The sequence below is a fragment of the Eschrichtius robustus genome, chromosome 1 (assembly GCF_028021215.1).
Source record: "Eschrichtius robustus isolate mEscRob2 chromosome 1, mEscRob2.pri, whole genome shotgun sequence".
NCBI classification, from domain to species: Eukaryota; Metazoa; Chordata; class Mammalia; order Artiodactyla; family Eschrichtiidae; genus Eschrichtius; species Eschrichtius robustus.
The window spans coordinates 169,330,430-169,357,982 of NC_090824.1; the positions used below are offsets into that span (position 1 = coordinate 169,330,430).

The 27,553-nt window shown below is 44.0% G+C and overlaps 1 protein-coding gene across 2 annotated transcripts in view; it reads right to left on the bottom strand.

Annotated features, from left to right (window-relative positions):
* The window catches only part of ENTREP2 (endosomal transmembrane epsin interactor 2), a 414,304-nt gene that overhangs the window by 66,121 nt on the left and 320,630 nt on the right, over positions 1-27,553 (bottom strand). The gene's annotated exons all lie outside the window — the stretch shown is intronic.

Consider the following 27,553-nt stretch of genomic DNA (forward strand, 5'->3'; position numbering starts at 1 on the left):
CCACATCTTAACCATTACAATGTTCACAATGCCCAGGAGGTGTGGGCCTTCAATAAGGGCTGAATGAATAAAAACGTCTGGGAAAACTAAAAACTATGGAAAGAAAAAATGCAGTTCAAGTGTTTTTAAAAGCCTGGACCCCAGGAGGAGAGCCACAGAGCACACCTGAGCCTGACCTGCAGCTTGAAGTGGACCTGCCCTGGCCTGGCTGCAGAAATAAGAGAGGAATCACTGCACTGCACACACACACACACACACAGTTGTCCCCACCCATCTCCAGTCTTGGTCGGGCTGTCACACACGCACCCAACTGTTCATAGCCTCGGGCTTCTGGAAAAGTGAACTAAAAGAGGGACAGCCATAGGTCGTCCATGGCCAAATTTTCATCTATTTTAAACCTCTAGATAGTTTATCCTTTACCTATTTTATGCCTCATCTTTGCTCTTTTCATTCAGTCTTCTTAAATAATTTATGATTTATGTATCTGAATCACTACAGGTTTGAGTGAGTGGGGGGGGACCTTGTGTGTCCAGGATTGCTCGTTAGTGATTCTCCAAATCTGCGCGTGGGCCTCGGGGGCAGGGCTGGAGGCAGGGGGAGGAGGGCGGTGTCCGCACAAACCACTGTCCCCCGCCACGGCCACCCACCTACGGCAGGAGGGGCTGCGAAACCTGCCTTTAGAGATGCTCACGCTTTTAGAGATGTCTCCAGGCTCCAGGGCTGAAGCCCGGCTAAAGCAGCCATAACAACACCCCCATACAACACTCCGGGAGATGGTGCAGCCCACACCTGACCCCGCACCCAACCCTGGAGGTCCACAGGGCCCACTGCCCACCAGTGTCAGGGCCGCTGTTGGTAGAGAGGCATGGGCCAGACCAAGGGGAACGGCCGTGGCTCTCTGGCCACTGAAATCTCCACGGTCATGTCATTGGCAACGTTTATTTCTGGTCCCAAGAAACTGGAAAAGAAGGGTTATGATTCTCGAGGTCAAGTTTTAAAAGGTAGCGAGGGAAAAGGTAAAACTGTTAAAAGGTAAAACAAAGGTTAAAAAAAAAGGTCAAAGCACCCCAAGTGCCCCTGCCCATCGGGGGTTCTGAGGTCCCCAGCCTTGGGTGCCGGGTGGACCCTGGCCGTCAGAGCTGGCCATGTGCTCAGGGAAAGGACCACTCTGCCTCGGAGCACCCTGGACCTGAGGGGGATGGGAGGGGAGCAGGGGCGGCACCACCCAGAAGGGAGGCCGGAGGGAGGCTGGTGGACAGGCTCCCTCCTGGTCAAACTCTGCCCAGGCTCCCCCGAGCCCTCTTCCCCACAAGGCCTCAACTGTGGCCTATAAAGGCCTGAACACACAAACATGCTCTAACAGCTCAAGGTGACATCCCTACAGGACTTGATCCCCCCCAGAATGCCTGCCTGAGAAAGCCCAAGGCCGGCAGGAGAACTGGCTGCTTTTTCCAGCCTCAGGAGAGGGCCCCTGTCCCAGCCTCTGTGGGAGGGAAGCCTGTCTTCGGTGACTGCCAGCAGCTGGCACAGACAGCGGGCATCTTTGCATGGACCCTGCTAACCCGTTGTGATTTTCCACTTCCTGACTCTACTGAGGCCCCACTCCCCACCACCCCCACTCCCTCATCCTTCCTTTAACACGCCTGGTCACCTCTGTGCAAACTGAAGTCAAGTTCAAGCACACACTCGACTCTCCTCCCAACTGCCACATTCTACTTCTAATGAAAACCTGTCCTCACCACTTTGAGGTACAGCTCTGTTCATCTTTGACAAGGCCCAGCTCTGGGGAGCTGAGGCTACCGATTCCCCCCTGAGGCAGCCCGGGGCAGGGGCCTCTTCTTGGCCTTCTCCCGAGGTGTCTTACACACCCGCCCTCAGCCCACTGTTTAAGGCACTGAGATTTACAACAAGAGTGAACAGGAAACAAAATTGCTGAAATCTGAAAATCCCTGTATGGAACTTTATTTCTGGTCCTCTTTGCTAGAAAATATTTATTCTGGAATTGGAGGCCTAACTATGTAAAATTTCTAGGGGTTGATTTATCTCTTGTCTGAAGCAGGAGTAAGACAGTATGGGGAGGGGCTGGCTATGGGGACAGAGATGGTATTGGAGTGACAGGGAACCATGGGCTCCCAGTAGCCTGCAGAGCCTGGGGACAGCTGTGAGATGGATGAGAACATTTCAGAGGCCAGGTTGTGTGCACGACTTTCACTCCCTCCTGTATAACGTGAGCGTGCTCTATACAGGCAGTGATGTGGTTTCCAGTACCCACATGTTTACCCAAACTACCTTTGCCTGAACAATAGAGAGATGGAGGCAGAAAACCATACAAACAGATGGAGAGATATACCCTGTTCTTGGATTGGAAGAATCAACATTGTGAAAATGACTATACTACCCAAGACAATCTACAGATTCAATGCAATCCCTATAAATTACCAATGGCATTTTTCACAGAACTAGAACAAAAAAATTTTTTAATTTGTATGGAAACACAAATGACCCCAAATAGCAAGAACAATCTTGAGAAAGAAAAACGGATGTGGAAGAATCAGGCTCCCTGACTTCAGACTATACTACAAAGCTACAGTCATCAAAACAGTATGGTACTGGCACAAAAGCAGGAATACAAATCAATGAAATAGGATAGAAAGCCCAGAAATAAACCCACGCACCTATGGTCAATTAATCTACGACAAAGGAGGCAAGAATATACAATGGAGAAAAGACAGTCTCTTCCATAAGTGGTGCTGGGAAAACTGGACAGCTACATGTAAAAGAATGAAATTAGAACACTCTCTAACACTATACACAAAAATAAACTCAAAATGGATTAAAGACCTAAATGTAAAATCAGATACTATAAACCTCCTAGAGGAAAACATAGGCAGAACACTCTTTGACATAAATCGTAGCAATATTTTTTGGATCCATCTCTTAGAGTAATGGAAATAAAAACAAAAATAAACAAATAGGACCTAATTAAATATATATGTTCTTTAAAGCATTTTTATCATGGATTATTAAATGAATACATGAAGGTCCAAACAATAAAACTGTGAGAAGGTAAGATAAGAGAATATCCTCATGACCCTGGGATAGGGAAACACTTCTTAAACATGGCTCAAAATGTGTTAAGAATGAACAAATGACTCATGTGTTTGACTATTTGTAATTAAAATTTTTTCATCAAACAATACCCATAAGAGAGTAAAAATAGGAGGAGATTTTGCATCACATGTAAGTGACAGATGACTTATATCCAAAACAAACAAAAAGCTCTGTCTTAAATATTCAGAAAAAGACAAACAACCCCTATGAAACATGCCATATTGAGCCCCACCACAATAGTACTCTGAGAAACAGAAATCAAAATAAAGTGAGATGTCATTACATCCCCATCAGAATCGCTAAAACTGAAGAATAATGACAATAGACAATACCAAGTGAGGATAAGGATGTGAAGCAACAGGAACGCATACACTTCTGTGGGGTGTGAATTGAGACAGCAATGTTGGAAAACAGTTTGGCATTATCTACTTAAGTTAAAGATTGCGCCTCAATCTAACATAATACCCAACAGATATTTCCATCCTAGGACTATATCCAACAGATATACATGCAATGGTTACAAAAAATGTGTACTGGAAAGTTCATAGCAACATTACCTAAAACAGTTTCACACAGGAAAGAGCTCAGTGTCCATCAAAAGCAGAATGGACGAATAAACTGTTTTATATTCATACCATGCAATATTATAAAGCAATGAACATGAATACAGCAACATGCCACACGAGTATACCACACAGCATGTTGAGCACAGGAAGCCAGATACAAAAGAAATACTTCTACTGAGATGAAGTTCAAAAAACCAGACAAAATTAAACTATAGTGTTCAGAGATGCATGCATAGCTGGTACAATTGTTTAAAAAATTAAAGATGTGAATATCATAAAAATTAGCATAGTGATTATCTTTGGGGGGGTTGGAGAGGCAGTGAACTGGGAGTACATAAGGAGGGCTTTGGGATGCTGGGGATGCTTTATTTCTAGACTTCAGTGGAGGTCACATGGTTATTTAACTCTTGATAAATTGCTAAGCTACATATTTTTGTTTTGTGCACTTTCCTATATGTGTTTTGTATTTCTCCATAGAAAAAGTTAAAAATGGATGGGCTTGCTTGAAAGTAAATGAAATGTAAAACTTAAATTAGGAAAAGAATGAAAACAAAATAATAGAAAACAGAAAAAAAGAAATTTAACAAACGTAAAAAGTGAAACTAATGGAATAGAAATAAGGGTATTAGGATGAATAAAGCCTAATGATGATTCTTGAACAGACCAAAAAAATAATAATAATAATGCAAATCCTTGGTAGGATTGATTTTTTAAAAAGAAAGCCAAAGTAAACAACAATAGGAATGAGAAAGGAGATTTAACTATAAATATAGTAGAGATTAAAAGAATATGGGTAGCTCTACAGCCATAAATTTGAAAATCTAGAGGACATGGATAATTTCCTAGCAAAATAAAACTATGATACTGAGTCCATAAGATGCAGTAAACCTAAAGATCAATAACCATAAGAGATTGGAAAGTCCAATATGGCATTTCAGGCTGAGTTCACTCTGACCTTTAATGAAAAGATAATTCCTACGTTTTAAAACAATTTCAGACCAAGAGACAAGGAAGAAAACACCACAGTTACCTTATAAAGCTAGCATAACCTTATCAGCAATTCTGAAAAGGAAAAACAAAAGCTCCCCACCCTCACTAACAAACCAAAAGGCCAATTTCTCCTTTCAATTAAAAAAAAAAAAACCCCACAAATATTCTAAGCAAAAAACTGGCTAATTGAATCCAACGCTATATTAAAGGAATTATATTCTATGGCTGTATTAAAAAGTAATCTTGAATGCAAACTATACAACCCAAGTCAAAATGCCTTAAACAAGAAAGGGAATTTATAGATTCATAAAACCAAAACCAAAGAGTCCAAGGTTTGGAACTCAGGCATGGTGGCAGCCAGGTACTGAAATGGTCTCAGTGCTGTCCTTCTCAGTCTCTGGCTACCCTTTCCTTAGGGGTGGCTCTGTACTCAGAAAGCATCTCCTGAAAATATGTCCAGAATCTGGAAGCTTAGCAGCCTCATTGGTCAATGTGTGCATTCTGATTGCTGCAGCCCCAGGCCTGGCTGGCCACATAGCACAAGGGAGAAGTAAAACTTTGTTCTGTTAAACATTATATATTTACTTGTTTCCAAAGCCTAGGTTACCCTGAAAAATACCCAAGGTTCATTTTAGAAACAGAATTCTAGAACAGTGGTAAATCTATTAAGGAAATTTGTTCCATCAACAAATCAAAAGAGAAAAATCATGTGATCCTATAAATAAATATCATAAGACCACTGCATAAAATTTAGCAGGCATTCATAATAAAAAGTATAAGTCAATTAAGAATATGAGAAAACGACTTAAACCTTAAACGACTTAACCTTAAACGACTTAAACGAGGCTTTAGTCAAGCAAATATCAAAAGCAAACATCATTTGAACTGGAGAAATACTGGAGGCAATTCCACTAAGATCAGGAATGAGACAGTTATCCACACCCATGACCACAATTCTACACAATTGTTTTAGAAACTCTAGCTAATTTAATAAAATAAGAAAATACTGTAAGCTGTGTAAATATTAGAGAAGATGGAATTATCTTTCTTCTCAAATGTGGTTGAATATCTAAAAGAATCTAAGAGACTATACTAAAAATGACGGGAATTAAAGAGTATTTGTTACGTTGGTTATAATAAATATGATACTAGTAACAACCAATTAAAAATAAATACTAGTAAGAACCAATTTAAAAAAATATGATACTAGTAACAACCAATTAAAAAAAGAAAAAAATATTCTATTCAAAGTAATAACAAATATAAAATACTTAGAAAGAAATTAAACGGGACAATTTAATGACCTATGTGAAGCTATGTATAAAATGCTATTAAATGGCAAAAACTCAGGTACAGGAGATGTGGGTCATTTTATCTGGCTGCCCGCTGCCACTGAGCCCTCCTCCCAGTTTGAGGAATCTCTTCGTTATGTCTTCCACTTTTCCCAGAAAGGCTTCCCCAGGCGGCCTTGCAGCCAGAGAGCAGGCAGACGCCCCAGGCTCCCCCCATGGGACATGACAAGCCTGCAGGAGACTCTAGGTGGGAGCTTGGGATGCAAAGAGGCTTGCACTGAACCGGCTCCGCTCTGGCCCTGCAAGTAGCAGACATGTGCTGCTTCCAGAAGGGCAGGAGCTGGGGTTCTGGGGGCAGCGTCCAGAGCCCACAGTCAGCGGGGTCAGCCACAAGCCCAGGGGTGATGACAGGGTCCCCCTTACAGCAAGCAGTTCCTTGGTGTGATTTTGGACATCACTCCTTTCCTGGCTTTGTAGTCCCCAAACTTGATTTCTGGCCATTCTGGAGACTCTGAGCTATTGAGGGTCCTATAATAATTCCTTCAGAAGGAAAATAGCTCAAGTTGGTTTCTTCACAACTTAGAACCCGGACTGATACATATGGCCTGAATCCGTGGAGGGCACAATCGGCTCCTAAGTAGAAATCTGTGACATCCTGAAAATGCTGGTCCTTCCCAGGGATGCACAGGTGCGCTGGTACCCAAGCGGAGTCCCAGTGGAGTGGATAGTACTGGGCAAAAGTATTTTAAAGACTTTTCGGAATAATAAATGTGCAAGAATTATCCCCCCAAACTGGAAAAGAATGATAGGAGGAGTGGATGCCTTAACAGACATTAAGTTAATTATCCAGATGCTATTATCAAAACACTAAGGTAACAGCTTAAAAATAGACTAAGAGTTTGATGAGATAGAATAGTTTCAGAAATTATACAGGAATCCAGTATATGAGAAACATTTCAATGCAGTTGGAGAAGATAGTTTGCTAATAAAGGGTGATGGCATAATAGGCTATTCGTCTACAGTTGTCTCAAAAACATAAAAAGATAAATTTTTTTTTGTTTTTATTAACGTAGAGTTGATTTACGTTACGTTAATTTCTGTTGTACAGCAAAGTGACTCAGTTATACATATATATTCTTTTCCATTATGGTTTATCACAGGATGTTGAATATAGTTTCCAGTGCTATACAGTAGGACCTTGTTGTTTATCCATCCTATATATAATAGCTTGCATCTGCTAACCCCAAACTCCCAATCCATTCCTCCCCCGGCCCCCTCCCACCTGGCAACCACCAGTCTGTTATCTATGAGTCTGTTTTGTTGATACGCTCATTTGTGCTCTATTTTAGATTCCACATATAAGTGATATCATATGATATTGTCTTTCTCCTTCTGACTTATTTCACTTAGTAAGATAATCTCTAGGTCCATCCATATTGCTGCAAATGGCATTATTTCATTCTTTTTTATGGCTAATATTCCGTTGTATATATGTACCACTGTATATATATATATATATATATATATATATATATATATATATATATATATATATATATATCTTCTTTATCCATTCATCTGTCGATGGACATTTAGGTTGTTTCCATGTCTTGGCTATTGTAAACAGTGCTGCTATGAATACTGGGGTACATATATCTCTTCGAATTATAGTTTTGTCTGGGTATATGCCCAGGAGTGGGATTGCTGGATCATATGGCAACTCTCTTTTTAGGTTTTTGAGGACCCTCCATACTGTTCTCCATAGTGGCTGCACCAATTTACATTCCCACCAACAGTGTAGGAGGGTTCCCTTTTCTCCACACCCTCTCCAGCATTTATTATTCGTAGACTTTTTGATGATGGCCATTCTGACCAGTGTTAGATGATACCTCATTGTAGTTTTGATTAGCATTTCTCTAATAACTAGTGACGTTGAGAATCTTTTCATGTGCCTGTTGGCCATTGGTATGTCTTTAAAGATAAAATATATTTGACTGAGCATCTAAATTAAAACAATAAAAATACAGGAATATATAAAAGAATGGTTGCAGAAACATGGATATGTGGAGTCCTTTGAAAAGCAAATCAAGAACCTCAGAATCTGTGAAGTCTCAAAACAAAAGACAGACCAGGACAAAGCATGGGGGACAACTGGCCAATGAGGCCTGGGGCCGAACAGTCAGAACACACACGTTTCCCACTGAGGCCACCAAGCTTCTAGGCTGTGGGTCTGGAGCTCCTGGATATATTTTCAGGAGATGGGCAAAGAGTTAATATCCCTAACAGCATTAGGAATGAGAAAGGGGACATAAATACGAGAGCAGGGGGGATTAAAAACAAGAAGAAAATGCTGGGACTAACTGTGCCAGTAAATTTGAATATCTAGAAAAAATACAGGTGACCCTTGAACAATGCGGGGGTTAGGGGTGACGACCTCTGTGCAGCCCCAAATCCGTGTATAACTTTATGGTCGTCACCCCCGATTTAACCAAACACGGATCCAGTAGTGCTGCAGGTCGCATCCATGGAAAAAAATCTGTGTGTGAGTGTGGACCTGCACAGTTCAAACCTGTGTTGTTCAAGGGTCCACTGTAGATGGTTTTCTATGAAATAATCAATTAATAAAATTGGCACATGTAGAAAAAAAGAACAGGTTTATGAAAACACGAGAAGGGTGTAAACCATGGAAGAATCTTGCAAGGCAGCAGTCGAGGCCATCTAGGTGGCCTGAAATATGTGCCATCTCCTTCAGATGCTCAGCTGGGTGGAGGTCCCTCGTTTCCCCCACCCATCGGTGACTCTGATAAAGATTCCAAGTCCTGGGACTTCCCTGGCGGTCCAGTGGTTAAAACTCCGAGCTTCCAGTGCAGGGGGCGCGGGTTCGATCCCTGGTCAGGGAACTAAGATCCCGCATGCTGCGCGGCATGGCAAAAAAAAAAAAAAAGATTTAAAGTCCTAGAGAAGAAGTCCAGTTGGAACAGTTCGGCTCACAGGCCCGCCTCGAGGCTGAATGGGAGCTGGGCACCAACGAGGCACACACCGGGGAGACAGCTGCCCCCAAGAACACGGGCCAAATAGCCTTCCCAAAGCTCCTCTGGTTTAGAGTCTAATCAACCCATAAAAAGAAGCCATGAGGAAGGCACCAAATGGGTATCTTCCTTTCTTCTTCCCATGGAACCATATTGGCACCCAAGCTCCCCCTTTGGCAGGTGGCACCTGCCACGACCCTCAAGCAGGGGGTGCTGCCCAGGGTTACACTGAGTCCCTGTGCTCTTATCACCTGGAAAAAGTCCGGCTCTCCTGATGGAGTCTGTTCTCCCACATCTCGAAAGCCTACAAGGAGTGATTTCATATGACCATGGTCCTACCTTGGCATTGGCACTGAAGTCGCTAATGTAAATGGCAAGAGAGCTTCCTGGGGAAGAAGGGAGAGACTGGGCTCGGCTGGAAAGCACAGTTCATCACATCAAATAACCCTTCAGCGACCCCAGGGAATGGACATCAAAATCAATCTTTTCCTTCAGTTATTCCACTGGGTTTATGATTAATTCTAAGAAAAATTCTGGAAACCTCCTGATTAGTTCCCTAACCTCAACATCTAGGTGCGCAGAGGCTGGCAGATTTATCTCAGGCGTGCCCCTCTGTGTTTGGGTCACTGGGACCCACATAGCAGAGCTTTGCAGATGAAGCCACGGTAATTTTGCATGAATCTCTTTGGAACATTGAAAAGCCAGCCTGGCCCCCCTAATTTATGGCCCATCAGCCTGTCTGGGAGGAGAAAGGGCGTATACAACAGAAAGGGAGGGATGCCCCTGCGAGTCTCTTACAGAAGCACAAAGGAGGCAGATATATGACCTTCAGTTACTCCAAAAGGGAGGCAGCGGGGAGGCTGGACCTGGGGGCTGGGTGGTTAGAGCCTGAAGGGAGGAGGAGCAGCCCGTCCTGGAGTGTCCCTGAGCCTGCAGGGACACAGAGGAAGCCCAGAGTGGGGCACAGAGGCAGGCTTGCTCCGGGTTCCACCTGCTACAGTGACCCAGGCCCAGCCACTGAACCTCTCTGAACTTTAGGGTCCTGAGGTCACCACGAACATCAGATGAGGTTATGGAGGTAAAAATAAGACAGACTGGGACCTGGGACCTGGGACCCTTTGCTGCAGTGCTTGCACCTGGACGAATGTCTTCTTGAGCAGCAAAACACAAAGAAACTATAAGGGACTAAAAATAACTGCTTGCATGCGCAGTTGGGGTAAATTATGGACAGCAAGACACAAAGAAACCAAAAAGCCCATGTGCCACTTCTGAAGAGCCCAGAGCAAAAGCAGGGTGTCGGGAGCAAAAGCAGGGTACTGCACATGCCCCCTGCACACACCACCACCAAGGGGTGGGCAAAACACCTAAGCCACCCCTCTGCCCGACCCCTGGACACACCTCTACCCTCACCCCATATAAGGAACCAGCTCACCCCTCCCTGAGTGAGAGAGCACAGGCACCTGTTGGTTGTTCTCGCTCCCCCCTGCTGCAGCAGGGGTCCCAGTAAAGCCTTGCCTGAATTTCTCGTCGGGCCTCTGATCAATTTCTATTGCTTAAGGAGGCCAAGAATGCTGGTGGTAACAAAAGTGCAAAGTGCATATGTTGTTAATGATTGGTGTTTTTTTTTTCTATTATAATTGGAAACTACGTTTGTCAAGACTCACCCCTATTTTCGAATACTTCTACAAGTCTACCACTTCCACAGACATCTGCATTCATCTGTGGACACCTGCCCAACCCAGTAACTCAGCTCATCCAGGCCTGGCCCCGTTCACTCTGAGTGACACCTCTGTCCTGCGTGTCCCTATCCTCGGCAGCAGAGGGGTCCTGGAGCTCAGGCCCTGATGATGCAGGACAAGAGGCCCTTAGGCTGGAGGACACACCAGATGCTGGATGACACTGGTAAGACCCTAGAAACTCCAGTGATCATGTGATAGCATGATGGACCCTGAAAACGTAATGCTGAATGGAGGGGGTCAGACACAAAGGGCCACGTGGTGTCTGACTCCATTCACGTGAAATGCCCAGAACAGGAAAATCCATGGAGACGGGAAGAAGATGAGGGGTTGTTTGGGGCTGGGGGTGCAGGGGGGAGTAGGGGGTGGAGGGGGTGATAGCCAAAGGCTCCAGGGTTTCTTTCTGAGGTGATGAAAATGTTCTAAACATATCGGCAGATATACTAAAAACTACTGAAATTGTACACTTTAAGTGCGTGAATAGTATGGAAATATGAATTATATCTCAATAAAGATGTTAAAAAAAAGAAACAATTACCACCACATTGACTTACTGATTGACTTAGTTTAAGGGTTTTAATCTCTTCAACATTCTGCCAAAATGTTTACTATTCACAGGTGTGCTGTGAACATAGAAAGTTTGAGACCCATGAGCCCTAGTTCTCTACCACTGTCTCCCCGTGTGACCTTGCCGGGAGCTCACATTAGGGGGGCCACGGGCTGGACGACAGTGGACCCCCCCCCCTTCCCAGGCATCTTAATCCATCTGCCCCTGCAGCCCTGCAGCTGCCTCTCTTCACGGCCTCCCCCGGCACTTCCTGACTCTGGAGGCACCGGGGGCCCCTGTTTGTGCCCAGAGAGGTGGTAGGTCTCACCATATTTGGGGACGTGTCCAGCCAGGCACTGGGGAGTGGTGGTCACCCCAGCTTCCCTGCCAAGCCAGAGACCTGGCCTCATGTGCCAGCCCCTCCTGGATCCACCCCCGCCCCCAGGGTCCTACAAGCCCCAGAAGGAATGTTTCAGGCGAGCTGACCCTTGCTGGGAGTGGGGAGGCCTTCCAACCATGTGACTCTGTCCCCTGAAAATACAGAAATACTGAAGTCTCAGCAGTATTTTTTTTTTCAATTGAAATATATTTGACATATAACAGAGTGTAAGTCTGAGGTATACAACATCTCAGCAGTTTTTCGCTATATCCGTGGCTCTCTGGCTCAGCTGGCCACCCACATATTTGCTGACACATACACATGTATGTTTACAAAGCATTCTAAGCGGACACAAAATCACTGAGTTGTGATAAATATTAGTACTGCTACGACATGGTGACACTCACTGAGCTTAGTGTGAGCATTGTGTTAAGGGCTTTCCATTCTCTATTATCACCTCTCTTTACAAATGAAGAAACTGAGGCTCAGAGAGGTTAAGCGACTTGCCCGAAGTCACAGAGCTGGTCAGTGTCGGAGCCAGGACTGAATCTAGAACTTGTACTTATAAGTCCACACCAGTCTTTCTCCACATCACCTGCGTTCAGACACATCAAATTGCTTCCCTTCCCAGGACACGCCGAGACCTTTCAACTCTGGCCTTTATTACGGTGTTCCCTCCCTGGACTGCTCCCTCCAACCAATCCCTTACGGAATCACGTTCCTCAAGGCCCAGCTCCACGGTCTCCTCTGTGATGCAAACGTTCCTGATCTCCACGGTGAGATTTAAAACTTCTGTCCTCTCTCCTCCCAGACTCATTGCTCATTTCTTAGTGATGGCGCTTGCTTTATGATGGTATTTTAACTCTACCTTTTTACTTCTCTTCTTAAAAAGCATTGTAGGATCCTTGAGAACTGGGACTCACTTTTGTGCACCCCCATGGCTGGAAACACGGGACACACATCCTATCACTTCTCCCTCTTTTGCTTGTGGTAAGCACATCTACCACACTTTCTCCCCATAGAGTCCCAGTACATCCTCAGAATCCTACTTAACACACTGCTCTCAGCACCTGCTGCCGGATGATAAAAGCTGGTACTTGAGGTGAAACCTACTTGCCATAATAGATATGCCTGTAAGAAATGCTTCTGAGCAAATGTACATGAGGATACCGTAAAATGTTGATGCTTACTGAGGGAGGACTAGTTTATTCCTTAAACATGCATGACCCACTTTGAAATGATTAAGAAATGCCGGCATGTGATGAGGTCTCCTCACCTCTGCCCAGCAGCTGGAAGAACTGATCTCCCCTTGGAGCTTCTGCACCAGGGACAGCCCACGTCTGGGGGAGACGCCTACACACAACAGATGTCAGATTCCTAAGCAAATGGAACACACGAACACTGCTGGGGGGAGTGGAAATTAGTACAAAGCACTTTGGAAACTGTCAGCATCGACCAAAGTTAAACGTTGGTGTTCCCTATGACCCGGAATTTTACTTCCAGGCATAAGCAACAGAAAGACGTGGGCGTGTCCATCAGAAGATGGGCACCAAACACCGTGCAGGCCCCATTACCAGGAGCCCCACCCTGGAAGTAACCGCACGGCCATCAAGAGAAGAAAGGGAACATTCACTGTGGTGGGTTCTTACAATGAGAAACCAGAGCTGTTTGCGACAACGTGACTGAACAGACAGGTTGAATGAAAGCAGCAGGAAACAGAAGGGGATGTAATGTATGACTGTTTCTATAATGTTGAAAGCCAGGAAAAGCTCCTTTGTGCCGACAGACATTAGGATGGTGGGTGCCCTTGGGGAGGGTAGCAACTGGGGGGAAGGAGAGATGGGGGCTCCCAGAGATGGTGGTGATGCTTCTGAATCTGGTGCCGGTCCCATGAGTTTGTTCATTTGCAAAAAGTCACAGAGCTGGACACTTGCAATGTGTCAGGAGGAGACCTTCGAGGGACAGTGGGAAACCAAAAAGGAAGCTGCATTTTGATCTTGGCTCCTCGCATGCTATTTCCTCTACCTGGAACACACCAGTCTCACACCTGAAGAGAGGAGGATGGGGAAGGACGGGTTTTCCAAGACTCAGCACAAGCTCCCTACTCTGAGCAGCCTTCTCTGCCACTCCGGAGGGACTGAGCCCCCCTGAAACTCAAGTTTCCTGCTCCCCTTGCACATTTCTCCCAGAGCACTGGTCTTCCTGCAGGGCACTTTACTCAACTGTCACCCCATCAAAGTGACAGGGCACAGTCCCAGGACAAGGGCTGCCTTTTCCCTCTGCATTCCCCGGGGCTATGCAGGGCCTGCATGGGGTAGCTGCTCCCAGCCAGCTCTGAAATAAACCGATAGATGAAGAATGATACGAAGGAAGACGGATGCAAAAGTGTCACTTTGGTTAACTCAGTTGGCTCTTAAAGGCTTCAAGGAGGTTTTGTATTCATTATGTTTTCTATTTTCTGTATTTTGTGATGCTTTGACATCTTGGAGCCTTGTTCATCCTGGAGAGAGTGCCTTTCCAGGGCTGGCTAGTTCCTGGATAGGGAACAGCTGGCCTAGGAGCCTGGCTTTCATGTGAACTGCAAATCCAGCACCCACACCCCAGCCACCTCCTTTATCTCTCACACTCCAAGCCAGTAGTCCCGCACCCTAAACGCCCCAGGGCCAGGGACCTGACAACTAGGGACAACCCTCAGGCCCGAGTCTGCTGGCTTTATTCAAACCAGCCGATCCGAAGCTTGCTCAGAGCACCTACCCTGCCTCTCCCATTCCTTCCACGAAAACCACGATAAAGGCTCATGCCCATACCTTCCCTTTGCTCCGTCTGCCTCCTGACTGGCCCTGGTGCTTCCCCGTGTGGCCCTGCCTGGCCTGGGGTGCCCCCTCTTCTTAGAAACTGTGAATAACACACTCTTCTTTCAAGGCGTTTGTTTCCGTGTCTGTCATCCGGCCGTACCTGGTTAAAACAAATCCTGGGTATATTCCAAAACAGGCTTGCAACTTAAAGCATGATAAATCCTTCTCCAACCACCTGTTACCCTAATTCATCTCATCCTTAAGTATATTTTCAATAAATACCTGTACTTCAAATGTATTAATGCATATCCTAGAGTGAATCTCGGGGGTATGGAATACGTATCAAGCATTACTCCTAACACTCAAGATCACAGGATGTAATAGAAAATGTTCTTCTGTAAAATATGCAGTTATTCAAATTTCTCCATCACAATGGGAAGAGTAAAAATCAAAATATTTCTCCAGTCTTTCCCTCAGATGACTTCTGCATTTTGCTTTTATCACTATAGTTTGTTCTGTAGTAAAATGGCAAACATACACACACCATCTGCAGGACAGTAAAGCTAATGCAGGGGTGTGCTGTGTGGGGATGCACCCGGCCGGATGCAGACCCCCGGCGTGTGCTGTGACAGGAAACTCCAGCCAGGAGGGGAGCAGGACAGGCAGCCCAGCTGCAAGCCTCCGTGTGATGGGAAGGCCACTCCTCGGCCCCAGCACCCTGGACCCTTCTGGTGTGCTGCCCGCCACCCCTCTGAACCCTCCCAACCCCCCGACCCGGGGCGAGTCCTGGGCATCTTGGGAGCGGAAGGCCAGGCTGATAAGTGCTAATCACTGGGCAGTGAGCCTGCCCCCAAACCTCTCAGCAGCCAGGTCCCAGCCCTTGGTCCACTGACTTTGAAGCTGTGTCTCACTTCCCCTTGGAACTCTTTATTCTGAGAAAAGGGGAAATCGAGCTTTGGTTACATAGAGACTGGAGGCCGGGTAGCCCGGCGGTCAGCCTGACTTCTGGCACTTACTGGGCGTTGTGGGCTGGGCGCTGGCACAGGGGCCCAGGTGTGTGATGCTCCAGCACTGCCCAGCCTGACACTGGGGGAGGAGGGTCCCAAGGCCAGGTTTGACCAGCTTTCCTCTCTGTGGCTTCAGAGAGGCCAGGACCCCAAAAGTTCCCATTAGGCTTGTTCTTCGGAGTCTTTCCAAACTCGTTATAATTTAAATTTCCGCCTTTAAACTGACGTTGTTTTTGTCCCTACATTGCTTTCAGTATGCTATTTCACTCTGTCAAGGAAGCCTGATGGTGATGACTGACCAGCGTTTCTGAATTCCACTCTCCACATCACTAAAGTGCATTAGGATATGGGCACGCTGCTGACGAAAGCAAAGAGCTGCTCCATTCTCTGACTTTCATTGCACTTTGGAACGTGTATCACAGGGTCAATGGGAACATCCATTAACAAAATTCCCTTAAAACCCCAAATCTGTTGAGAATCTAGGGTTTTGTGTGTTTTTTTAAATTGTGTGTGTGTATAAAACATTGAAGGAAAAAAGATATCTAATTCCAGAGATAGAACTTTTATTATAGAAATCATAAAATTAAGCTTTTAAAACTTCCCTGACCTTTTAGGGAAAAATACAGTACCTGCTTTTTATTTATATCATCAGATATTTTACCTTTATTTTGGTCTTCATTTTGTCAGAGTCTATCTGTTTGCTGATATAGCTGTTGCCTCTGCAACAGATGCTCAAATTATTTGTAGAATAATAAATGTAACAGAGGCATAGACTTTTAATTTTTCATCACGTGAGTGCCACTGTGACAGAGACAGAGAGAGACAAAGACAGAGAGAGACAGAGAGACAGAGAGAGACAGAGAGACAGAGAGAGACAGAGACACAGAGAGAGACAGAGATAGAGAGACAGAGAGAATCAGTCTAAAGAGTGTAGAATCTGAAGGTGCCACGGTAACATTCCTGCCAGGGAGCCAGCGGTTATCTTCATCGGACACAGCAACAATTTCTACAGACTTGGGAGTTTTTACAAGACCTTTTTGTTCAAATGACACTCTCAAGGACGGCAGAAGTTGGTAAATTATGACTGTTCACATCAGCCTCCCTGTTGATCAGGGAAACGAGACTGCTATTCTTGAGATGTCCCAATCACAGGAGAGGCGTGGAACTGGTTGGACGCAGATGCCTCTTCTGGACCAGCGGGGGTGGGGCCTTCACCTCCTCCCTGCCTTTTGTTAATGATATAGAGTCATGTTTTTTTAGGCCAGACTCTGAAATGTCATTAGTTAGCACTGTAATCAAAGCAGAGCCCGACTTGGCTGGCGGAAATGGAGAAAGGGCTGGTTAACAGGAAAATGAGACGCATTTAGCATTTTTCTTCCAGAGAGACCCAAGCAGGGATGTGCTGCAGCAGCAGTGTTTGGAATAACAGAAACATCGCAAAGGACCTAAATGAGGTTCTGGGGTCAAGTTAACTCGGGAAATAGTGTTTTAGAAAATGAAATGGCCCCTCTCCTGCGTGGTCTCTCAGCCTGTAATCTTCCCCTGCCTGTCGCCACCCTCACGGGAGGGGACTAATTTGCCCACATCCCTCCCCTCCTCCTCCCTCTACCTCCCTCCTTTCTCTCCCTCCTTCTTTTTAAAATAACATCCATCATGTCTTCCACATCGAACACTCCAAAGAGCCCACCGGGAGGACTGGGGAAGGAGGAATTGCAGGGGGCTGCTTCCCCTCCAGGCCCCCAGCTTTGGGGGGCGACTGCAGGGCTGCCGGCTCCCTCAGGCTCAGCAACCCCCCACCAGATCACTCTGTTTCCAGACACAAATGCCTGCCCACTGGTATCTGTTCATCCTAAAACATAACAAAACCATCCACCAAGAAAGAATGTTTTTACTAGTTTACTAGTTTTCATTGTTTTCTGGTCTCTAATCCAACGTAAGGGGGTGTGACCTTCAGAGTTACGAGAAAGCACTGCTCACAGTGCTGCTGTGTGTTTCTGGGTGAAAGCGAAAACACCCTCATCACCGGAGCCCCGGTGAGGCCTTAATGAATGAATTCTGCTCGTCATCTCAGTGGTCTGAACATACCAGATAAGGCGGGGGTCAGAGAATAACAAGGGGAGGGGGCTTCCCTGGTGGCGCAGTGGTTGAGAATCTGCCTGCTAATGCAGGGGACACGGGTTCGAGCCCTGGTCTGGGAAGATCCCACATGCCGCGGAGCAACTAGGTCCGTGAGCCACAACTACTGAGCCTGTGCGTCTGGAGCCTGTGCTCCGCAACAAGAGAGGCCGCGATAGTGAGAGGCCCGCGCACCGCGATGAAGAGTGGCCCCCGCTTGCCGCAACTAGAGGAAGCCCTAGCCTAGAAACGAAGACCCAACATAGCAATCAATCAATCAATAAATAAATCTTTAAAAAAAAAAAAAGAACAAGGGGAGGTAGGACGTGGGCAGGGCAAATGGACATTGATTTTTATTTTATTTTATTTTGTCCTATTCTATTCTATCCTATTTTATTTTTGTTTTTCAAATTCTTTTCCCATTTAGGTTGTTATAGAATATTGAGCAGAGTTCCCTGTGCTATACACAGCAGTTAATACAGCAGTTAAATATAGCAGTGTGTACATGTCAATCGCAAGCTCCCTGACTATCCGTCCTCCCCATCCTTCCCCCCCCCCCCCCCCGGAACCATAAGTTTGTTCTCTAACTATATTTTTTAAATTGTATTTTACTCTTGTGGCAGGGGTGGGGGAGGGAGAGGCTCACCTAGTGTTTGAGGGTAAAATTGGGGAATGGCACATAAAAATCTCAGCTCCTGGCTTTTCTTGAAAAGTTTACAGTTCCAGCCTCCCAAGGTTTCTGGGTTCTGGGCTGGAGTGCGTTTGCGCCTGGCAGCCGTGGGTCTGTGTTTTCTCCTTTCCGCGAGGGGAGGTGCCCTACCCCACCCCTTGCCCCGCCCTCCATCTTCTACAGCCGGACTCCTAGCTCGACATCTCGGCGCCCACGCCCTTCTTCCTGGTGAGCCTGCTGTTCTGACAACGGGCATCTAGGGGCTCTGGGGACGCAGACGCCAGTGTGACTGGTGCTCCCGTCAGGTGAGCCACTAACACCCTCAAGAAATGGCCAGTTTCAATCACCAGTTTTTGTTCTGGAGACCACACTTCCGGCAGATACTAGAGGCCTGCTAACTGTGACACTGGCCCAGTCAGCCCGGCTCAGCAGGTGCCTCTGGGGCCAGGGTGAGGGCTGGGGGACAGAGGGTCACCTGAGAGGCTGGCCCTGGGGCACCTGGACCCCCAGCTCCCTCCCCAGGCCTCCCCCCTTCGGCAACTCCGCAGGAGAAAGGCGGGTGCTCTGGGGAGGGTGGAGAAGAGGATTCATCCCGTCTGACACCGGCGCACTCCCAGCTCCCACCCTGCTCTGTCCCCCGGACACACGCAGCCCCACTCAGAAGGCAAGAGAAAAACCCTACGTGTGTGGATACCTGGGGGTCTCTCGAGGAGTGCTAGGTGATGTATGGGGGTCCACATTGTCGGGAGAGATGACGGTTAACCTCCCAGTTCTTGCTACGTTTCCGTGAGCAGTCGCGGGAGGCAGGGCAGCGAATCGACCCTGCCCACGGCTTTCACCCAGATCTACGTACACGGATGAGGCAAGATTATCCAGCGGGTGGCTGGAGACTGGAGAGATGAGAAGAGGTCCCGAACTGGCCCAGCCATGAAGTCGCATGGATGAAACCACCAGAGGACAGGCCGAGGCAGGTGTCAGGTCCAGCGGAGAGAAATCCCAGGGTCTGAGTCCTTCCAAGTCCACAGAGACCAGAGGGACACTCGGCCTGGGCTGAGGCTGCCAGCTCTGCGCCCCGCATGCCCGCGGGCTTCCTGCTCTCAAACTCCGGTTACCCTCGGACCTGAAGCCCCCCTCCCCCCCCTCCCCAGGGAGCTTCCCTGCATCACTCAGGCCCCAGCCCACCTGTCACCTGCTCAGAGAAGACTGGGCCGCCTCGGCACACCTCCTTGCTCCTTTCCTTGTAGCCCTTCCTGTTTCCTGTTACCTGTCTCTCCTGTTTGCCCGTCTGTCACCCACCTCTCTGCCTAGAACATGAGCCGCACACGGAATGCAGAGCCAGGACTTGTCTGACTTGTCATTGCCACATCCCTGGCACCCAGGACATTCCAGACGTGTGGCTCTGCCTCTGTGTCTGTGTGAAAATGTATCATCCAATGAATGCAAGTACACAGGACAGATAAGTATTTGTATGCAACCACCGTTGGCTTACTTTAAACATATCAATTTTTATTTTGCTGAGAATGTCTTCTTTGCTAGGGAACTCTGGGGTTTGGAGTCAGGCTGCTGCGTTAGCTATGAAATCTGTTTACTGATGATAATGGCAAATTCACATGCAGGTGAATTAAAAAAGAATTGTGTTACTACAAAGGGAACAGTTCTGTGTCATCACAACAAACGACAAAGAACAGTCAGATGCTAAATTCCTTGTGAAGCCCAGAGGGGCCGACTATTCTTGACCCATGATTAGTAGAATAAAATCTACACCTTTCAGCAACAATGGAAACCTGGAAGGAGAGGGTGGCCAAGGAGACACCGAGTAGGCCTGTGTACTTTCAGCTAAGTTTCCGTCCATCTTTAAAGCCAGGCGTTCCCAACAGCCCCAGCCAAAGGCTGTGTCCTCTCCTAATTTATTCTTCATCACAATGAAGCTAAATCAGGGTTGCCCTGGTTACAGTGGGGCTCCTCTGAGGGCTGTGGCTTCCTGATTAGTGTTGGCTTGGTTACTGGATGCTTTCAATTTGGAGATTAGAGTGCTGGTAATAAGTGCAGCTGTAAGTATCAAGAAAAAATTCTAACAGGCTCTGGAAAGAATGAGACAGTCATAAAATCAAGGTCCTCCTCCAAAATGCACCATTGAGGATCTCCACCTGAGGTCCTGATGAACTCAGCAATAAGAAATAAAATAACTGGCTCATAAAAATAATAGATGACTTTTAATAAACAATAACTGAATTGTGAAACTATTAATTAGATGACTTTGGCTAACCGAATTGGGCTGTCACACTCAGAATGTTCAATTTGCGATAAAGACCCTGCTCAGACCAGCATTCAGAAAATGTTCTCTGAGTTCCTGCCATGGCTCGTTCTGGATCCTGGGAGGAGGAGGAGTCCTGGGGCGCTTGTAGGACTGGCGGGAGGGAGGATGACAGGGAATGTGACCTAAGAACAGAGTTTCCAGAAAGAAAGAGACAGTGGTGCCTTGAGCGGTCAGGAAGCAGACTGGACGGTCAGAATTCAGCCTGGGTCCCTTCTCAGAAGCCCAGCACCTCACCCCTCTGACGTCAGGCTGAGATAAGGGTTACTTGGCTGCAGGAATCCGAAACCTGTTTGTGAGCATCTGGGGATGCGTGCCCTGTGTCCGGAGCCTGGTCTTTAAGTTGCCTGGAGTTCAGGTGGGGCTGCTACAAGGCAGTGAAAGTGACAAAGGGCACATTTAGGGTGAGGGGTCTGCGATGCTTCCCCCACACCTACACTCAAAAGGGACATGTGGGGCATTAGGGGCCCTAGAATTCGTTTGTACCCCAAGCAGTCCCTAGAAGAGACAGGAGAACCCCAAGCAGCTAGATCTGGAGGTGAGGCCCTGGAGAGGACCTCAGATGTCAGCAGCTGATCCAGTGCAGGCCAGAGAGGGCTCGGAGGACAGCACAGAGCAAGCGCCACCCTGCCCACCCCCACTGCTGTGATGCTCAATCTGGCCCCCCAGACCCAGATGCCACCAGGGACAGAAAAGGAGAAGACGGAGAGGGGAGAAGTGCTGAAGGGCTGAATACCTTCTGGAACAAGATAATGTTAACCTTGGAGAGACTGTTTTCAGCTGATAAGAGACTAAATCAATGTGTAGTGATAAGGGTCAAGTTTATTTTTCCTAAATCAGTGGAGACAGGCCAAGTCAAGGGGAGTATAAAAAATGAAGAATGCATTTCTGCAGTTCTGAGGCACCCTGTAAAAATTTAAACAAACCACATAAAATACAAGTCAATAGGATTGAGACCAAACATCTCTCACAAGCATAAATATAAATAGGCTAAACTTACCAACTAAAGGAAAAAAGAAACCTTTAAAATATGAAGTTAGGTGAAATCAGCCAGACACAAAAAGACAATATTGTATGATTTCACTCATGTGAGATCCCTAGAGTAGTCAAAAATCATAGAGACAGAAAGTAGATGGTGGTTTCCAGGGGCTGGGGGAGGGGAGAATGGGAAGTTATTGTTTAATGGGACAGAGTTTCTGTTTGGGAAGATGAAAAAGTTCTGGAAATGGATGGTGGTGATGGCTGTACAACATCAACAATGTGAATGTATTTGACACCACTGAATTATACAATTAAAAATAGTTAAAATGGTAAATTTCATGTTATGTGTATTTTACCACAATAGAAAAAAGAGAGAAAAAAGGCTCCTACCTTTGCAAGCTAATTAATATGCTGTTTAATTATTAACTCATAAGTATAATCAAGAAAAAAATTCAAGATATATAAATTACCATTGATATAGTAGATAAAACCTTGCTTACAGAGGAACATAAGTTATAAAAATATTACTAAATATTTATGAAAGAATACTATGAAGTATTTATACTCATGACTTTAAAAATGATTCAAAGTCCAAAGAGATCACAAATATGAAAAAATGCAAAACCTGCCAAATAACTAAATGTCCTTCAAACATCACCAGTCTCACATAATTTGACTGATGAACCTTTTCAAAGGGTCACGGAACAGATGGTTCTCATAGTCTTTATACCATTACAGAACATAAAAAAAGAAAGAACGTTTCTCTGCCTTCCAAACCCACTACTATAGTGATTGATCCATTTATGGGCTGTTTTTTATTTCCTCCTTCCTCTCCCTTTTCTTTTGGTAGGATACTTGTGTGGTTGCCATATATTGTCTTTTCATCTTACTTATCCTTAACATGGAAGTTCTGGCCATACTGTAGCTTTTCTTTGCTATTATAAGAAAAATCTCTAAACGTGGAAATTAAACAACACACTTCTAAATAATATATGGATCACAGAGGAAGATTCAAAAAACTTTAAAAACACATAGAACTGAATGAAAATAAAACATATCAAAGTATGTGGGACATAGCTAAAGCAATAGTAGGAGGAAAATTTATAGCACTCTATACTACATAAGAAACTAGGAAAGATCTCAAATCAATAACCTAATTTCTACCTCAAGAAACTAGAAAAAGAAGAGCAAAATCAACCCAAAGCAAGCAGAAGGAAGGAAGTCATAATGAGCAGAAATAAATGAAGTTGAAAACAGAAACATAATTGAGAAAATTGATGGAAAAGGAACTAGTTCTTTGAAAAGAATAAAAAAATTGACAAACCTCTAGCAAGAAAAAAGATAAAGGACACATATTACCAATATCAGAAAGAAATAGGAGATATCTCTATGGACTCTGCAGACATTAAAATTGTGGTAAGGGAATAATATGAACTCTACACATATAAACTTGAAATTTAAATGAAATGAATCAACTTCTTGAAAATCACAACTACCACAACTCACCCACAGGAAGTAGAAAATTTGAATAGCCTTATAACTATTAAGGGAGTTAAGTTTATAATTTTAAATCTCCCCAAAAAGAATCTCCAAGCCTAGATGGTCTCACTGGAAAATTCTATCAAATGCTTAAAGAAGAATTAACACCAATTCTACACAATTTCTTCCACAAAGAAGAAAAATTTTCCAATTCATTTTATTAGGCTATTATTACCTTGATGCAAAAACCAGACAAAGACAATTCATAAAAGAAAACAACAGACTGATATCTCTCATGAACTTAGATGCAAAATATCCTCAACAAAATATTAGGAAACTGAATCCAAGAATGTGCAAAAATGATTGTAAACCATGCCCAAGAAATATCTATTCTAGGTATGTAAAACTGGTTAGCATTAGAAAATCAATCAATGTAATCTACCATATCAATAAGGTAAAGAAGAAAAATCTTGTGATCATATCAACTGACAAGGAAAAAGCATTTGATAGAATCCAACACCTATTAATTTAAAAACTTCTCAGAAAGTTAGGAATAGAAGGGAATGATCTCATTTTGAAAAAAAAAAAATATATATATATATACACACACACCAAAAGAGAAGGAAAATATATACAAAAATCCTATGGCTAACATCACATTAATTGTGGAAGGCTAAATGCTTTCCCTTTAAGACTGGGAACAAGCAAACATGTCCACTCTCACCACATTCATTCATCATAGTACTAAATGTTCTAGCTAGTGAAATAAGGCAAGAATGTGAAATAAAATGCACATAAATTGGAAGCAAATTCCAAGGAATCTATCCAAAAACTAGAACAAATAAGTGAATTCAGTAAGGTCACAGGATACAAAATCAACATACAGGAATTGATCACATTTCCATATGGTAACAATAAACATGCAGAAACTGAAATTAAAAACAAATGTCATTTACAATCACTCCAAAGACAACAAAATATTTAAGTATACATTTAACAAAACATGTACAGGATCTGTATGCAGAAAATTATGAAATGCTGATGAAAAAAATCAAAGAAGATCTAAATAAATTGAGATATACCATGTTCATGGATTGGAAGGCTCAACATAGAAAGATGTTAATTCTCTCCAAACTGCTATAGAGAATTAATGGAATTCCTAGTAAAACCTCAGCAAGATTTGTTTGGAGCCAGAGACAACATATTCTAAAATTTACATGGAAAGGTACAACCTGTAGAACAGCTAAAACAATCTTGACTAAAAAAAATAATAAAGTGGGATGAATCACTCTACCCAATATTACAGCTTACTATATAGATACAGTAACCAAGACAGAGGTATTGGCAGGCAGTGTGCCCACTAACACACAGATCAATGGAATAGAACAGAAAACAAAGAAATAAACCCACACAAATATCCTCAACTGAGTTTTTCACATATGTGCAAAAACAATTCAATGGAGGAAGGAATGTCTTTTCAATAAATGGTCTGGAGCAGACAATCATTGGCATAAGGAACCATAACTTAAACCCCATACTTCATGTGAAAATTGACCCAAATGGGACTTAAACATAAGATGTAAAACTATAAAACTTTTAGAAAAAAAATATGGGAGAAAAATGTTCAAGATCTAGTGCTAGGCAAATAGGTCTTAGTCTTGACACCAAAATCATCATTTATGAAAGGAAAAAAATGATAAATTGAACCTCACTGAAGTTAAAAATGTTTATTCTTTGAAGAGGTTGACAAGACAAATCACAGACAGGAAGAAAATATTTGCAAGTCACATATCTGAAAAAGGACTAGTATCTAGAGTATATGAAGAAATCTCAACACACAGCCAAGAAGTCAATTAGAAGACAGGTAAAACACATGAACATTTATTTCTCCAAAATGTGTATGCAGATGGCAATGAAGCACATGAAAAGATGTTCAACATCATTAGCCATCAGGGAAATGCAAAATGAAACCACGACATACGACTACATATCTCTGAGAATGACTAAAAAAATATATATTGACAACACCAAATGCTGATGAAGATGTAGAGAAACTGGATCACTCATACATTGTTTTGTTTTGTTTTTTTAGTTTTTATCATATACCTTTTATTCTTTGCATTTTTATTCTTTTTTTTAACATCTTTATTGGAGTATAATTTTTTTTTTACATCTTTATTGGAGTATAATTGCTTTACAATGGTGTGTTAGTTTCTGCTTTATAACAAAGTGAATCAGCTACACATATACATATACATATATCTGCATTTCTCCTCCCTCTTGTGTCTCCCTCCCACCCTCCCTATCCCACCCCTCTAGGTGGTCACAAAGCACTGAGCTGATCTCCCTGTGCTATGCGCTGCTTCCCACTAGCTATCTATTTTACATTTGGTAGTATACATAAGTCCATGCCACTCTCTCACTTCGTCGCAGCTTACCCTTCCCCCTCCCCGTGTCCTCGAGTCCATTCTCTATGTCTGTTTCTTTATTCCTGTCCTGCCCCTAGGTTCATCATAACATTTTTTTTTTTAGATTCCATAAATATGTGTTAGCATACAGTATTTGTTTTTCTCTTTCTGACTTACTTCACTCTGTATGACAGACTCTAGGTCCATCCACCTCACTACAAATAATTGCTTTACATTGTTGTGTTAGTTTCTGCTGTATAACAAAGTGAATCAGCTATACGTATACATATATCCCCGTGTCTCCTCCCTCTTGTGTCTCCCTCCCACCCTCCCTATCCCACCCCTCTAGGTGGTCACAAAGCACCGAGCTGATCTCCCTGTGCTATGCAGCTGCTTCCCACTAGCTATCTGTTTTACACTTGGTAGTGTATGTATGTCCATGCCACTCTCTCACTTCGTCCCAGCTCCCCCTTCCCCTCCCCATGGATCACTCATACACTGTTGATAAAAATGTAAAATATATGGGAGTGTGGCTGTTGCCACCCTGGAAAAGTCTCTCATAAAACTAAACATATAGTTATAATATGGCAATTGCATTCTTGGATATTCGTCCCAGAGAAATGAAAACTTATGTTCACATAAAAACATGTACATGAATGTTCATAGCAGTCTTATCCATAATAGACAAAACCAGAGTTCACCCAGGTGTCCTTTGAAAGGTAAATGGTTAGACATGCTGTCATCCGTACGTACCATGGAATACTACCCAGCAATGAAAAGGAACTGATATACACAGCGCCTTGGATGAACCTCCATGGAATTAGGCTGACTGAAAACAGCAAATTCCAAATGGTAACATACTGGATGATTCCATTTATATAACATTTTGGAAGTGACACTTTTTTAAAGAAATAGTGGACAGATTAGGGGTCACCAGGAGTTAAGAATGCAGCAAAAGGGAAGTGGGTGTGGCTATAAAAAGGTCAGCATGAGGGATCCTTGCGGTGTTGAAATATTCCAGCGTCCTGACTGGGCTGGTGGATACGCAAACCTACACAGGTGACAACATTGCATAAAACTCAATACATCCACTCTCACACCCATACAGACAAATGAATATAAGTAAAAATGGGGAAATAGAAATGAGATGGGTTAACTTATGGTTACCAAGGGGGAAAGGAGGGAGGGATAAATTGGGAGATTGTGATTGACATATACACACTACTATGTATAAAATAGATAACTAATAAGAACCTACTGTATAGCACAGGGAACTCTACTCAACACTCTGTAATGACCTATAAGGGAACAGAATCTAAAAAAGAGTGGATATATGTATATGCATAGCTGATTCACTTTGCTGCACAGCAGAAACGAACACAACATTGTAAATCAACTATACTCCAATAAAAATTTATTAAAAAAACAAAAGCAAGCATTCAGAGAACAAAAATAAATAAATAAGATGGGCTGATTGTATCAATGTTAATATTGTGGTTGTGATATGTTACCATTGGGGGAAATTTGACAAAGCATACAGCAGATCTCTATTATTTCTAACAACTTAATGTGATCCACAAATTTCCCCATAAAAATTAAATTAATCCTGATTAAAAACATTTTAAACATTTTAATCCTGATTAAAAACATTTTAAAACTCTATATTAATCCTAACTCTCTTCTGTTTCTATTCTAGAAACAAAGAATTTGTGGGTGACATTTCTATAGGTGCTCATTGTGGAGTAGCATTAAATACAAAACAAGTCTTTGTATCCATTTTAAGAGGGTTTTGAGAAGAGATTTTTTCAGATGCAATATGTAGGATGTAAAAGCAAGGGATTTGTGGGATTCTGGTTTATATAAATTATCTGGTTGATACAGACAGACTTTCACTCTTTGCCCATTCCTAAAATAAGAGGATTAAACATGGACAATTTGTAAATGCCATTCTTTCTTTCTTTTTTTTTTTTTGGCTGTGTTGGATCTTTGTTGCTGCGTGCGGGCTTTCCCTAGTTGCGGAGAGTGGGGGCTACTCTTCGTTGTGGTGCGTGGGCTTCTCATTGCGGTGGCTTCTCTTGTTGTGGAGCACAGGCTCTAGGTGCACAGGCTTCACTGGTTGTGGCACGTGGGCTCA